The sequence below is a fragment of the Pantherophis guttatus genome, chromosome 3 (genome assembly GCF_059756535.1).
Source record: "Pantherophis guttatus breed Tessera chromosome 3, ASM5975653v1, whole genome shotgun sequence".
NCBI classification, from domain to species: Eukaryota; Metazoa; Chordata; class Lepidosauria; order Squamata; family Colubridae; genus Pantherophis; species Pantherophis guttatus.
This window is the reverse complement of record NC_142065.1, coordinates 135865710-135880730: the sequence shown is the minus strand read 5'-3', so window position 1 is coordinate 135880730 and position 15021 is coordinate 135865710.

The window sequence follows — 15021 nt, the reverse complement described above, 5'->3', positions numbered from 1 at the left end:
GCAAACCATAGAGAAAACAATAATGGAAATCAAGTAAGATCTAGTTAAATTATCTAGTTAAAACTATACACACATCGGACTTCCGGTTTGCAAGCTTCGGCGACGGCGGTGTTTTTTTAAAGACCGCCAGCCCCGCCGCCTGTAGAGCCGCCCCGTGAACGAGGAGCGGCTCGAAAACTCCGAAATCTTGAAGATTGTAGGAGCAGAGACAGCAGGGCACAGGTTGAGCCCCTGTAACCCCCCAGGGAATTGTTTCTGGGGGAGAAAACAGGCGCGGCTCCCTCCCAACCTGCGGAGACTCCGGGCGGCGTGGGACGATTCTGCCTTCAGCAGAACAAGCCGGCAGCAGCAAACTTTTAAAGTGAAAGGAACTAACCCTAACAAACAGCGGAAATACCAACTTGAATCCAGAAACTTGAAAATTGCAAGTATTAGTGCTTTGTTGACTTTTTAATTCAAAAGAGAAAGTGAGTGAGTGAAAGTGATTTGAAAAAATATGGCGCCCAGCATTTGAGTTAACGAGCTAGTGAAAGTGGATTTGTGAAGCCTTCCTGCTTTGCTATAAAGCTACAAAGCTGCTACAAAGTTGCTTTACCTAAAGAAAAAATTTCTTTTTCTAAAAATTTGACTTTGTTTTACTTCAGTTTTATTTGACTAAATCTGGGGGACTTTTTTAGAAGTCTTTGTGCAGGAGGGAAAGGAAAAGGAACTTCCCTCTTCAGAAAAACTAGCCTACGTGGCAGGATGGCCTCAAAGAAGCAGGAAGGGAAGGCAACAGGGGGGGATCCCCCACACACAAACATGAAACGCAGCTTCCCCCTGCTCAACAGTTACAGACTCAGAAAAAAGAATTTGATGTGGGAGATTTAAAAGAATTTATTTCTAAAACTTTGGATGATAAATTTCAAAAATCTCAACAGGAGATAGATGATAAACTTCAAAAATCACATCAGGAGATAGATGATAAACTTCAAAAATCACATCAGGAGTTTATGCAGGAAATTAATGAAGTTAAAGATATGGTGAAACAGAATCAAAACAAGGTGACCAAAAAAATATCAGAAGTGGCATCTGGCCTGGCAGAATTTATTGGGAAAGTTGATTATAAAGTTGAAGAACTTAAATCAGAAGTTAATGTTAAGATGAAAGACAATGATTATAAAATTGCTGATGTTGATAATAAAATGCAAAGAGTTGAAAACGAGATTGTCATGATACAATTCAGGGCAATGGAGTTTGCTATACGGCTTCGAGGAATTCGAGAGGAGGAAAGACAGGATTTGAGACAAGTTTGTTCTGAGGCCCTGGCTAAGATTTTACAAGTCAATCCAGATGTGGTTTTTCACAAAATAGATAAAATTTACAGAGTGAACTCTTGGGTGGCCAGACAAAGACAATTACCTAGAGATGTGGTCATATACTTTACAGATAGAGAAATAAGAAACGATATCCTGCAAAAATCCTTTTACACTTCTGTACAAGTGGTGGGCTCACGAATTGGAATTTATAAAGAATTGCCTCCTAAAATGCTGAAAGCTAGAAAAGAATTTGGTTTTCTTGTTAAGGAATTGCAAAATTTGCAGATACCTTTCCGGTGGGACGCACCAGTCGGCATAATTTTCAGATACAAGGGAGAAAGATACCGTTTGAATACCGTGGAGAAGGCACAGCACTTCTACACTACTATTCTTAAGGAAAGAACACCATCTCCACGTACATCTACAGTTTTGGAGATTAAAGAGAGTGAAGAGAAGCAACCTCAACGAGAACTGCAAGAACAGTCTAAGCAGGAATTAGAAGAAGTGCAAGGTGCAGAAGGAGGTTTTCTGGATGAGCCCTTGCTGGAATCTTCTCCAATCTTGGACCCGGTTCGGATGATTGAAGTTAAGGATCAACGTATAACTCGAGCTCAAGCTAAGTTACTTAAACAAAAGCAACAACAACAACAGGAAAGACAAGACAAGGAGGCAGATAAGAGTACTGCACAAGAGATTGGAGCTATGGGAGGAGCGAGATCGAAGCTTTCGGATGATCTTCAATTATTTTGCTCTTTGCTCCAGAAAGAGGCTGATGATGTTTAAGTGTTTATCCTGGAATGTTAATGGGTTGAATTCAGCACAGAAAAGGAAGAAATTATTTACATATTTGAAACAATTTAATAATGATATAATTTGTTTACAAGAAACGCATATCACAACTCAAGATCAAAAATATTTGATAAACTCCAAACTAGGAACACATTTTATATCTTCAACTTCGCAAAAAAAGAATGGTGTGGTAATTTATGTAAATAAAAAGTTAACAGCTAAAGTTATAGAAACAGATGAAGATGGTAGGTTTGTAGCAATTGAATTGTCTACAGCAAATGGCCAAATTCTTCTGATTGGGATTTATGCTCCCAATCAACAACAGGACTATTTCTATAAGATGTTACATACTAAAATATTGCAATGGGATTACAGATCTATTTTAATTATGGGAGACTGGAATGGAGTAATTGATTCTAAATTAGATAAAAAGAGTTTGGCAAAGTCTAGAATCAGATTACCACAGACCTTTTTTGACATGAAAGAAGATATGGAACTAAAAGATGTTTGGAGAATACATAATCCAAAAGAATTGGACTATACTTTTTTTTCTGACAGACACAGATCCTTCTCTAGAATTGACTTTATTTTGTTGACAGATGATTTACTTGTTAAGACAAAAAGAACAAAGATTTTTCCAAGAACTTTGACTGACCATAGCCCAGTATGGATAGAAATTGAGATGGATAAGGTTGAGAGACGTTCTTGGAGATTAAATGAGAATTTGTTTAGATATGAAAAAAATACAACAGAACTCAAAAAGCATTTGAAAGAATTTTTTGAAATAAATTTGAATAAAGGTACCCCAATTGAAATTGTGTGGGATGCAAGTAAAGCTTATATGAGAGGGGTACTTATCTACATGAACTCTAAACATAGACTGTTCTGACAAAAGAAAAGATCTGAATTGGAAATAGAAATAAAGAATAAAGAACAGTTACTTATTAAAAATCCAACAGATGAAAGAATACGTAGTGCTATAAAACTTTTGAAAGACCAATTTCAAATGCTTATGGCGGAACAAGTTGCAACAAATTTACAATATGCGAAGCATAACACATTTTGTAACGCTAATAAACCAGGCAGATGGTTGGCTTACACATTGAGGAAAAAACAAAGTATACGGACTGTTGATAGTATTGATATTGGAGGGAAAGAAATTTTTCAACAAAAATTAATTAAACAAGCTTTTGTGGACTATTATACTAAATTATATGCTAAAGAGGAGGTGCAGAATGGACTTATAGAAAAATATTTAAACGATAAAAGAGTTACAAAAATTACTGATCAACAAAAGGAAAGAATGAATTATCCTATAACAGAGGAGGAGATAATAGTAGCAATTAAACAGTTAAAAACAGCCAAAGCTCCTGGCACGGACGGCTTGACTGCAGTGTATTACAAAACTTTGCAAGCTGAAATGGTGGAACAACTTAGAGATTTATTTTGCAATATTCAGCAAGGGGGTAAAATACCCCCATCATGGACAACAGCTTACATATCTTTGATACCAAAAGAACAAATCGGTCCTAAAAAACCAGAGAACTATAGACCAATATCTCTTTTGAATACAGATTATAAAATTTTTGCGAAAGTACTAGCCAACAGGTTGATGCCAGTAATTCAAAAGGTGATTCATGATGATCAAGCAGGATTTATCGAGGGCAGATATATGAAGGATAATGTAAGGCAAGTAATAGATTTATTGGAATATCTTGAGAAGAATAAACAGATCCCTGCAGTGCTGGTCTTTTTGGATGCAGAGAAGGCCTTTGATAGAGTGGATTGGAATTTTCTATTAAAGACTTTGAAAAAGATGGACTTTGGGGATCAATTTATACAGGCGATTTCGGCAATTTACCAAGAGCAAAAGGCACAGATCATAATTAATGGAAGTCTGACAACAGAATTTAAAATTGAAAAAGGAACAAGACAGGGATGTCCGTTGTCCCCACTTTTATTTATTTTAACACTAGAAGTCTTGCTAAATACAATACGGGACTCTAGTATTTTGAAAGGTATAAAGATTAGGCAAGAGGATTACAGAATAAAGGCATTTGCAGATGATCTGGTTGTTACCCTATCACAACCAATGGAATCAATAATCTTGATGAAGGACATTATACAAGACTATGGTAAAGTTTCAGGTTTTAGATTGAATCCAAAAAAGACTAAAATGATACCTAAAAACATGACACAAGATCGTAAACATGAGCTTGAAAGGAGGGCAGGTTTTGAGACTGTACCTAAGGTAAAATATCTAGGAGTTCAGGTTGCAGAATCAAATATGAAATTGTTTCAAAATAACTACGAGGTGTTGTGGCGAGAGGTGCAGAAAGATATGGAGACTTGGAAAAAACTGCAGCTGTCTCTACTTGGAAGAATAGCAGCAGTTAAGATGAATATTGTGCCAAGATTTCTTTTTTTGTTTCAAATGATTCCGGTGCTTAAAAGTGATAAACAATTGAAAGTTTGGCAATCTGGAGTGAATAAGTTCGTCTGGAACGAGAAGAAGCCGAGAGTGAAATTGAAAATTATGCAAGATGTTCCAGAAAGAGGAGGTCTTAAACTTCCAAACCTACAGCTATATTATGACGCAGCAGCTTTAACTTTAACAAGTGATTGGTTTGGAAGTAAAAAGGCTGGAATACTGAATGCAGAAAGTTTTGATCTTGAATTTGGATGGCATGCTTACTTATTTTATGATGACAAAGTTGATAAAGTATTTAAAAGTCATATACTTAGAGACTCTTTGATGAGAGTTTGGAAGAAGCATCGACTCAAATGGGATTATAAAATACCGCTATGGCTGGATCTTGGTCATACTTTGTGGAATACAAATATAATGTCACTCGGGGGGGGTTTATACAAAGAGGTTCTTTTTACAGATGCGGGCAGATGGCAGCTGAAGACATTGCAGACACTGTTGGACGAAGGGATTAATTTAACTTGGTTACAATATAATCAATTACAATTGAGATGGAAAGAGGACCAAAAAACTGGTATTATGTTGCACGAGGAAGAATTGGTTAGACATATAAGAGAGAAAGGTCCAATGCATATCAAAAGGCTTTATAATGTTTTGCTAGAAAGGGACTCAGAAACTGAATTAGTTAAAGATTGTATGATTAAGTGGGCCCAAAATTTTGAAGAACCAGTGATGTTGGAAACATGGGAAAAAATTTGGGTTCAGAATGTTAAATTTACACAGTCGCAGAACCTGAGGGAAAATTTCTATAAAATGTTTTATAGATGGCATTTAGATCCCAAAAAGTTGTCATGTATGTACCCTAATGTTCAGCCAAAATGTTGGAGATGTGAATGTTTGGATGCTACGTATTATCATGTTTGGTGGACCTGTAGGAAAGTTAAGGCTTTTTGGATAAAAATTTGGTGGGTCATGCAGAATGTTTTGAAGAAAAAAATTCAATTTTCTCCACAATTGTTTTTATTGGGTATAGTTAAGGGTTTTACATTGGGTGAAACAAAATTGATATTGTATATGATAACAGCAGCAAGATTGTTGATAGGTAAATACTGGAAGAATGAAGCTTTGCCCACTATCGAGGAATGGACTTTGAAGATGGCCAGTTTTGCAGAGATGGCGAAGATTTCAGCATATTTAAAAGATTGTTCACAAGAGACTTATGAATGGGAATGGAAAAGGTGGATAGAATATGTTCAGAACAAATATCAAACTAGAAAGTATCAAATAGCTTTTATTTGAAAATAATGTATTGGAAATATTTTAATGTAATGAGGTAAAGAGAAAAATTATACAGGGGAGGGAGGGGTTCAAGTTTATATATGAGTGTTATATTAAGGGTTTTTTATGAGTATGAATATATTATAGGGAAGTCTGGGGGGAGGGGAGGGTTAGGGAGGGTTAGGGAGGTTGGGAAGTTTGGGGGGGAGGCGGGGGGGGAAAAGGGGTGAAAATGTAATTGTAAAACTTTTGCAATAAAAAAAAAAAAACTATACACACATCATTATAGATTGATTGAAACTTTAAGTCAGTTTTTGACTCCTGATCAGTGCCTGGACGAGTGTAGTTTTCTTGGAAAAGTTTTTTCAGAAGAGGTTTGATACACACATATACCCCAAGCTGATTCAATTCCTAAACCTGGACTAGAACTCTCAATCTCCCAGTTTTTAGACTGATGCCTTAACCAGCATACCAAAATAACTCTTCATACTTCATAATATTGTCCAAAATATAAGACAAGGAGCTTCAGTTGTCAACTGAATATTAAAATCAAAACAAAGAATATAGAGGGATACTGGGTCAAGGGCGGGATTCATTTTTCTTAGCCACACAGTTGTGTTTGAAGATGGATAGTCATACAAATATTTTAAATAAATAAAATATAAACAAATAAATAGTCCAAATGTGTTTTTCAAAAGGCAACTGGGCTTTCTCGTTTCTCCCCCCCCCCTTGAAAATGTTTCACTTCTCATACAAGAAGCTCCTTCAGTTCTGATTGAATGGTGCGGAATAGAAGGGTTTATATTCTTTGCAGTTGTCTGGCCATTAGCACTCTGAAGGTCAGCCATTAGCTCTCTGTGAATCATTGAGGCCTCTTTGGGATTTATCTGTACCCTCAGAGTCACTTGAATCAGAGTGCAAGTGGGTGTGGGACTGTTGAAAGGACTGTGTGGTAGACAGGGGATTGGTGGTGTCGTATCCCTCCCCCTTTGTTGAGAGAGGGATGTTCAAATTTTAACATATTATATATTAAGATATATTAAGATAAAGGTGAAGGTTCCCCTCACACATATGTGCTAGTCATTCCTGACTCTAGGGGTGGTGCTCATCTCCGGTTCAAAGTCGAAGAGCCAGTGCTGTCCGAAGACGTCTCCGTGGTCATGTTGCTGGCATGACTAAATGCCAAAGGTGCACGGAATGCTGCTACCTTCCTACCAAAGGTGGTCCCTACTTTTCTACTTGCATTTTTTAACGTGCTTTCGAACTGCTAGGTTGGCAGAAGCTGGGACAAGGAACGGGAGCTCACCCCGTTTATGCTATGTATAGATCGACAAGCTCAGCGTCTTAGCCACTGAGTCACCATGTCCATTAATATAAATTAATATATTATTAATATAATATATTAATATACATTAATATAAATCCTTCTATTCCCCACCATTCAAACAGAAGAAACTTCTTGGATGAGAAGCGGAACTTTTTCAAGGGGAAAAAAATCCCAAGAAAGTCCAGCTGCCTTTTGAAAAGCATCTTTGGAACAACCATGACTTGGATGATTGAGAATCTCCATAGACAAATAAATAAAACCCTAATTTTCAGCAATAGCAGGCCCTTGAGAGAATAATAAGACAATGAGTTTGACTGACATAACAAAATCATTTGAATGGTACAACCCATAAGTTTTTGCTGTGCAAAGTACAATAACTCCACTAGTAATATATTATGCTAATATATGGGTATGGAGGGTATGCACAATCCACAGCTTTATAGCCTAGCATAAACCATATATTGTAATTTGTCAAATCCTTAATGAGCCACTTGACTTTTGCTGACTCAAGCAAGAAGTATACCAAGTGTTCACTATACATGCAAGCTCTACACCTGTTTGTAAATTTGGTACTCATCTGAGTAATCTTAAAAATATGCAAAACAAACTGTTTAGAAGAATGGATATAGGATTACAACCTAAATCTAAATATAATCCAGAGCCAGCAAAAAGACACTTATTCTATTACCTAATATATAGCAGTTTTCTACAATAGAGAGTTTTCTTTTGCTTTTTATGACTTTTTCTTGAGTTTTCTGAAGCAAAAGAAACTATTTAGATTATACGATTTACTATCTGTAATTTTCAGAGTTATTTTTAAATTAACACATATACCAAGCATATCATTTTAGACTTTTTAAGTAAACATTTTGTTTGGAACAGCAGATTAATAAAGGCTTGCTGTCAAAAATATTCAAAAGAAAATGAGAGGTTTTCTATATACTATGTCCCTGAAGCAGTCTGAAAAGGATTTTCTTCCTTTTCTTTATTCTTGTTCTTGTTTAAATACATTGCTGATAGCAAGATATCTTTAGAACTGTAAAACATTTCAGACAACAGTTTTACTCAATATTTATAGCACTCCATCTTAAGCAATATAATTTATGTAAAATAAACTGGAATGTGGGATGCAGCAGTTAGTTTTATAAACTCTTGAAAAGAAAGCTGTTCTAACTTCAAAAGTTGATGTTATATTAAAAAAAGGAATCTAGTTATTCTGAAGTAGTTATTATAAACACATATATACCACCACAGATTGGTGAAATCTAAAAACTGTCGCTACTGGTTCTGTGGGCGTGGCTTGGTGGGCGTGGCTTGGTGGGCATATGACCAGGTGGGCATGGCCAACTTGATGTCACATACGTCACTCACTGTTAGAGCCAGGAGCTGCACATTCTGAAACACATTCTGTCCTTCTGAAGCCCCCAATGCTTTGAGTTTCCCTCCACCATCTGACTTGACTGCCTAAGCGAACCTCCGAAGCAGCCCACTGGATTCCCACCCACCCAGCCACCTGCCTGCTCTCTTTGACCACCGGCACCACTCCAGGAACTCGGCCCGTGGAGTCCAGTGCTCCAGGGGAAGGAGGTTCAGCCACGCCGCCTTTTTCTGGTGACAAAGAAGCAAAACAAGAGGGGAGGAAGCCCCCCATGTGGGGAGAGGGCCAGGCCTGGCTGCGCCACCACAGAACCTGCGGCGCTTTCCATTTGGCCTGGGCAGTGGTGCTTATCCAGGTGGGCCAGTGCGGGTAGCCCTTCATCTTGGCGCTCCCTTGGCTGGCACCACCAGAATGGCTGCCACCATTCTCACTGCCCTCCCTCCCCACCTGGCTGCAGACATCTGCCTGCCCGAAGCAACCTCCCAAAGCAACCCTGCTGCCATTCGCTTTCATTTCACAGCAGGAGAAGGAAGAAAGCAAACGGTGGCAGCACGGCGGTGCTCCAGGAGGGCAGGCAGTACACAAGGCAGAGGGGAAGGCAAGCAGGCAGCAGGCAGCCAAAGGCCCCGCAGAAGTTGAGTGCACCAGGCCCAAAAGGCAAGCGAGCCTTGTCATGTTCCTCCGAGGAGCAAGCATAGCAGGTCTCCCTCCTCTCCCCCACCACCAGTGTCAGCCTTACCTTCTAGAGATCCTCCGCTATCATATTTAGCATGCCCAATGGAGCCAACACATTGGTAAGGCTGATGGCAGGCGGTCCTTGGAGGAGATGCAGCTGCTACTCTGGGGCTGAGAGGGGTGGTGGCGCTGCAGTGGAAGGGCTGCTGCAGATGTCCTGGGGCAGCGCAGCGGTGACATCTCCACCAGGGGCCACCTGCCCACCCACTGGCCAGGCCGGACTGGACGCCTACCTTGGAAGGCAAGCAGGTGTGGGGGACTGCCAGGAAGGCAGCATGGAAGGCAGACAAGCATGGCAGGGCTGCTAGCTCCCTTCCCTGCAGCCCTGCTATGATTGCCTGCCTTCCACATGGCCTTCCACTTGCCTGCCTTCATAAGCTGGCCACAGGGAGGCTGGGAAGGCAGCGTGGAAGGCAGGCAAGCATGGCAGGGCTGCAGGGAAGGGAGTAGGCTGCTAGCTCTCTTTCCTGCAGCCCTGCCATGCTTGCCTGCCTTCCACTTGGCCTTCCACTTGTCTGCCTTCATGAGCTGGCTACGGGGATGCCAGCTCATGAAGGCCATGTGGAAGGCAGAGAAGCATGGCAGGACTATGGACCGGTTCAGGGGCATTGCCAGCCAGCAATTGCTACCGGTTCGGCGAACCAGCCCCAATATCCGCTACCAGTTTGCCCAAACTGGTCCAAACCGGTAGCATTTCACCCCTGATATACACACACCTCAACATTTCAACATGCAGCAGCTAATTTTATAAAGAAATAATGGATGGAAGACCATTAAAGGGAGATCCAAGTTAGAATGAAGGAGAAATTTCATGAGAGTGAATTGATTAGTAGAATGGCTGTGGGTGCTCCATCACTGGAGGTTTTTAAGAAGAGATTGGACAGCTTTTTGTCCAGAATGGTATAGAGTCTCCTGCTTGAGCAAGAAGTTCGACTAGAAGACCTCCAAGGTAGGGAAGTCTCTAATATTCAATATCCAACTCTGATATTCTGTGTTCTATGTTCTTTATACAACAGAGGAGGAGAAGGGGGGAGAGTATCCAACCGTAAAGATTAGCAACTCTTTTAGTTTGATAATTTCCAGTTCAAGCCAACTAAGTGAAACAGAACATTGTAATAATAACTGAAATATGTATTTATTTATTTCATTTATTTAACTTATAAGGAACCATTTATTTAACTTATCTAGGTACCTTTCTTGCCTAGAAGTGAAATCTTTGTGACATGCGAAATTACCTTAGGAAACTGAATAAACATTGATATAAAACTGAAACTGAAAATAGGTTTTTTTTTAGATATATTAAAATAAATCAAAAACATATATCAAAACATTTTCATCAGGCATCTCTCTATGTGGGCCATGGCTTTATGCAAACAGATCTGTTCTTTAGGTCCCCTATTTGATCACACTTACAGTCATTAGGCAAACTGTAACCAATTACTATCTTTCAGTGAATGTATTATAATAAAAGATATATCTATATCCACTCCATGTTCTCTCTTTCCCCATCTACCAAAATTGGTTCTGTTGTATTTTGCAAAATGTGCCAAGGCAAAAAATAACTGGATTTTTGCTGCCAGCTATTTTCAATAGAAATCAATTTTTCATTAGAAATCAATTTAATGAATAGATCAGTCATGTGCTTATATTTATTACCATGTAAATAGTAAACATTCAGCTGCTTAATATTTCACTTCCATCTCCTCGGATGTTATTTATTGATTCAATTATTTTTACCAACAATGATTCCTCTTGTTCCTGGAAACTAAAGCAATTCTGGAAAAAAAAAAAACAATCTTACCATCTTTAAATTATGAAAGCTTGCTTTTATTCTTACAATTTAAAAGATATTAAAGCAGGCATACTCAATTTCACCATTGTTCTTGTGCATTTACAAGCTGGGGCTGAAATAATGTCTGCTGTACTTCTTTTTTCCTTTCACTTCTTTGGATATTGTTTTGGTTTTCTCTCAAAAAAACAGCATTCATCTCCATAAAAAATATTCAGTGCTCATTACATTATTTTGATTTCGTTTAAAGGCTTTTCCCCCTTCAAATCTTTCATGTTACTTTATAAACTGTAAAAGCATAGTGGCCCTATATTTGTTGATAACTTTCTCTTTGAGGTTAGTTAATACTATTGAGAGAATTCAGTTTGTTTTGAATATAGACATGATGACTCCAGGGAAGTAATTGGTCAGGCTTTCACCTTCTACAGCCTATTTAGTTACCACACAGCTTTCCTAAGTTAACATGTGTCTCTATTCCCAAAATAAATATCAAGAAACTGATCTCCGTTTTAATCAAATATTTAGGATGGAATTTATTAGAATTTGGAGCATTTTATCTAATTGTTCTCCATTTTTATCCACTGTTGGAAATGTCTTAGACACGAATTCTGTCGTGGTTATGACATTGTTTCATTTATTAGTTTCTTTTACATAGCTGCCATTCTCACATTGTATGTTCAGGATGACATACAATAAAACCACCAAGTAAATAATTATAAAACAACAATGCAACACAACCATTATTTATTTCATTTAGTGTATAGCATCTAAATAATTTAAAAATAGTTTAAGATATAGGTATAAATAAGACCATGGGACCAACAGCCCACATACAGCGTAACCACTCATAAATTACATACTTTCTTAGTAATTCCTTAATTCCCACACAATTTTAACTTGTGGATTCAAGATAGTGATGACATCTAGTTAATCATATTGTCTTACCTGTTGACATCATAAGACTATTTTTTTTTAAATGTAGCACATTATCAATAGAGACTCTGTTGCATGTTATAGGCCTGTATCTATTTGACAAGTAAAAAGAGATTTTCTGAGGCTAGGAGGCTCCCTTTTTACCATCTCTTCCTGGGTCTGTTACTGCAGTGCAAAACTTTATTTTAAAGGGGTTTAAGTCATTAAAAAAAAAGACTACCTCCAAATCAGAGATGGGTTTCAATAGGTTCTGACCAGTTCTGGAGAACCGGTTGCAAAAATTTTGAGTAGTTCGGAAAACCGGTAGTAAAAATTCTGACTGGCCCCGCCCCCATCTATTCTCTGCTTTCCAAGTCCCAGCTGATCAGGAAGAAATGGGGATTTTGCAGTATCCGTCCCCTGGAGTGGGGTGGGAATGGAGATTTTACAGTATTCTTCCCCTGCCACGCCCACCAAAACACGCCCACCAAGCCATGCCACACCCACCAAGCCACACCCACAGAACTTGTAGTAAAAAATTTTGAAACCCACCGCTGCTCCAAATTCCCATCCAAACTTACGATCCTATAATTATATGGTCATTTTGCTTGGACAGATTCCTCCATCAGCTTGTCTTGAAATAATAGTATAATTTCCATTAATAATTTGAATCATTTTTTCCCTTTATGTTCATCTATATATGTTGCTTGTTCTAGCTGTCCAGACTTGTTGAGTTTTTGTATGATTGCCAGTGTCATTTCAGTGATAGTTTTCATTATGTATTATATTATATTGTCAGTTTTCTAGAACTTTTAAAGTCAAGAAATAACAATTTTAAATAAACAAGGATTGGTACTAAAGGAATGAACATTTTGACTCCAGTTTATCAGTTTAACCATCACTGAAATAGCTGATTAATTTCATAGAGTGTGGAGAGGCAGGGTTTTTTTGCGGGGGGATGGGGGGGTTGACGGATGTCCTCATTTGAGTAGCTTTCCACTTCATTCTTCTAATACAATTAGCCTTCATTTGTTTTTTTCAATTTGATATATACTTCTTATATGATCTATTTTCTCTACCAGCAAGATAAAGATAAGAAAACAGTAACAAGGGATCAATAATATCATTAAAACGGACTCCAAAGAGCAAGCAAACAAAAAACTGGGCAGCAAATATAAAATTATGAAGGCAATTAATTGCATCCTCTGGTCCAAAGTAGTTGAACCACACAACACATTTGCAAAGATTGTATAATTCATTTTATAATTATAGAAAAAAAAATAAATTATCAATAACTGGAATGGTAGAATTGTTTACATTTTGAGCACTCAAGGATTTATTGAACTATATCTATAAATGGATTCTTTTCTTAAAGGGATAGACTAGCTAAAGCACAAGTTCCTTCCTGCCTTGTGGTCTGTTTTGTCTTTTACACTCTGCAAGAGTGGGCAAGGTGTGCTTAATATATTTGTTAAATTTTATTTTACCAAAAATGCTAAGCTTAATTTAGATGGACAGATTTTTGTAATTCTATGCATGTGCTTGTTTCTAGAAGTCAAATGTTTGATGTGGTTCTCTGCATATTCAATAATTGAGAATAATCAGATCAAGACATATGTAGGAAAGTATTTTCTTCATACAAAATGGTTGAAGCCATCATAAAGAGCTGGAGAAATGAATGTAGGACAATATCTAATGTTTGATGGAAATTGAGACTCTTAAATACTTGCATAGGACCTGGATCCCTCTCAAACTAGTCTTCTAACTATTAACAACAATTTAAGCCAAGCCTCTATCAGGTAAATGTTGAATTCATTGCTCTTAAACTGCCTATTGATTTAAACTTGCTGACATTTTATTGATATTGTGGTTATGGCTTAATATTTCAAAATCAACCTGAAGAGGTAAAATGTTTGCAAGATCTTTAATTCTCTCATTCTCTCTCTCTCTCTCTCTCTCTCTCTCTCTCTCTCTCTCTCTCTCTCTCTCTCTCAATCTCAATCTCAATCTCAATCTCAATCTCAATCTCTTATCTGTCTGTCTGTCTGTCTATCTGTCTATCTGTCTATCTGTCTATCTGTATCTATATACACACACACACACACACATGCATCTATAATATATAGCCATCGACCTACAACCACACTTCGGGCAAAAATTTTTGTTGCTAAGCAAGGCAGTTGTTAAGTGAGCCGTAACCGTTTTGGCCATAGTTGTTAAGCAAATCATTGCAGTTCTTAAGTGAATCATGTAGTCATTAAATGAATCCAGCATCCCCCATTGAGTTTGCTTTGTCGGAAGCCATCTGGGAAAATCACAAATGTAGATCACAAGACTGGAATACTTCAACCAATGTTAATACATGCCAGTTTCCAAGTGCCCAAATTTTGATCACATGACAATGAGGATGCTGTGATGGTTGTAAATTCGAGGACTGGTCACAAGTCATTGTTACTTCAAATGGACTACCTGTATTTGTATGTTCGTTGAAGATGAAATGCTTCTATTTTTGCTGTTGAAGTACTAAAACTTCAACAGTCATGAAGAAAGATGCTCAAGAGATAAAAAATGCTGTTCTAGAAGTGTATATTCACTACTTCCAGAAGACATAATGGGAAATATTATTTGCTAGAGTACCAATAAATTGGAATCATTTTTATTCAACAGATCTTTGAGCTATACATATTCTCTGAGTACCACATTTATTTTAACTCATTCCTTAGTAAATGTGTTTTTTTAAGATTCTAGATCGATCAAGTAAAAATTCAACCACATTTTTAATCTTTCAGACAAATCAAGTTTAACATATGTATTTTTTTGTATAAAATTGGTAGAATGCCAGCAAATAATTATTAGAAAAAATATAATATCTGTTCTTGAGGGAGATTATGCCTGGGTAATTTTGTTCCTTGCAGAAGCAAATTTGTCTACATTTTTATGTATTGCCTTACAACTTAATCGTAATAAGTCACTTATATTTCTGTTTTCCTAATTGATAATTGTTAGAACTGTTATCCATACCCTCATTAACATGCATATAAGAAGTTGGGATTTTATGAATGGGATTGAGAAGGGACTACATCGTCT